Here is a 1929-nt window from a genome sequence, read left to right on the forward strand (position 1 = left end):
GGGGAAAGAAATAGTAAGGGACTACTTGATTAAATGAGTATTTTGTGTCAAATCACAGCACTGTAAGTTGAGAAAGCTATCAACTATATGAGATCCTCAAATATTGACATTAAGAAAGATAAAGGAATTAAATGAAGCTGTGCAGTTTCTGGCCCTGAAACAACTGTAAGTTAATACAGTAGGAGATGCTTCTCCTTCTGTACAGTAATAACATGAAATGCTCAGATCATCTTGTGAATAGAATCTGCTCCTAGACAGAGATACAGCCTGAAGATAGGTGTGCATAAGCCATGTTAACAGAAATGGGAGTTATAATTCTCATGTTTTACCTTAAGATTTAGAAAGGATTGGATTAGAAAGCTATCTTAGAGGTCTTACCCTCACCCAAACTGTGAAACAATTAGAATCAGGGCAGAAAGCCATCTTGATAACTCCCTCTAGGTAGACTCTGAAAATCGCCACATTTTCTATAATTCCAGATTGTAATTGACATCTTTCTATATGATGGAAATAGAAAAATACCCCATAGTTAGGGCCTGGGAGAAAGGAGATGAAAACACCATGAAACTAAAATCACGATGACAGGATGAAGATAAGAATAAATGGATTAAGAGAGACTGAACTCTGGGCTTGGAGAAATTCAATGGCAAATTAGTGCAGAACAGTGGAAGTTTGACTATAGTGACAGGCAATAAGTTAACCCCTGTGATGTTTTGTTGTGGTGGTGTTGAGTTTAGAGGCTTCCCTGCAATTGTTGATGGTTAGTGTGGGTCTTTGCTGTTATTAATAGTGGCAATTAAATTTTAATTTATTTACATACTTTGTTTCTGTTTTCTTTTCTTTTCTCATATTTATTTACCTTTGCTTTTTTGAACAAAATTGTGAGTGACTTGAATTCAGGCTGCCTCCATCCCACTATCTGCTGATCCTCAAAACATCGCACTTTATAAGGCTATGCTGTACTATTGTATGTATTGTAAGCATTAAGATGAAATAGAGACAGAGTCCTAAAATTTGAGCGAACTTAATGACAAGATATGCAAAATTCTAGTGTGTTGAGGCCTGTATCATCAGGGAGAGAGGTTAAGAAAGTGATCCATGAAGCAGTGATGAACATACAAGCCAAAAATGACTTCCTCTGAATTGCTTCCAAAATAATGATACATAATGATCACCTATATTGTTGAATGCATTATTTCCCAAAATTATACAAGTTAAAAATATTTAATAAAGCTCAAAGAGACATATTTGAGTATAATATATATCAGCGATGTCAAACCTATACAGCACATGTGCCATTTGAGGCTATTTGTGTCATCAAAAACTCAAAAAGTTTCACCATCACTGATATATATATATATATCAGTATATGTATATATATATTTGAATAGCAATATCACTATTGAGGTCATACATGTCCTATGGTGTAAATGGACAATCCTACTTATTTCTGACCCACAGATGGGAATAACTCTGAAAAAGTTGGAAAAGCACAAAATGGGTCAGACAATGTCATAGAGAACATAATAAAGCAAATTTCATGACTAAAATGTACAGAGAAAGTGAAAGCAAACACATAGAAGTTCCAAGGTAAAAGAAGAAAATTCTCCTTATAACTATTAAAGCAGTTGCAAAATTTGCCATACATCATTAGCAAAGCTGTTAGAAGAGGTGTGATGGACCTCTGCTTAAGTTGGCAGAGAAATTGTGGAATTTCCAAATCTGTAAAGAAGGACTTTACACCATTGAGTTTTACAGCAACACATGGAGGACTCTCATGATTCAGGACACAAAACAGTATCAATTTGCAGACCCATTTGTTCATAAGGACTGAGGAATAAAGAGGATGAGAAATGGCCTAAAGTGGTCATAGGCCATCACAATGAGCAGAAAAATATCTAATCATTAAAAGTGTAAAAAACAGTTTGG

This window comes from Fukomys damarensis, unplaced genomic scaffold (assembly GCF_012274545.1).
Source record: "Fukomys damarensis isolate Sample0158 unplaced genomic scaffold, DMR_v1.0_HiC HiC_scaffold_30, whole genome shotgun sequence".
In the NCBI taxonomy this organism is placed as follows: domain Eukaryota; kingdom Metazoa; phylum Chordata; class Mammalia; order Rodentia; family Bathyergidae; genus Fukomys; species Fukomys damarensis.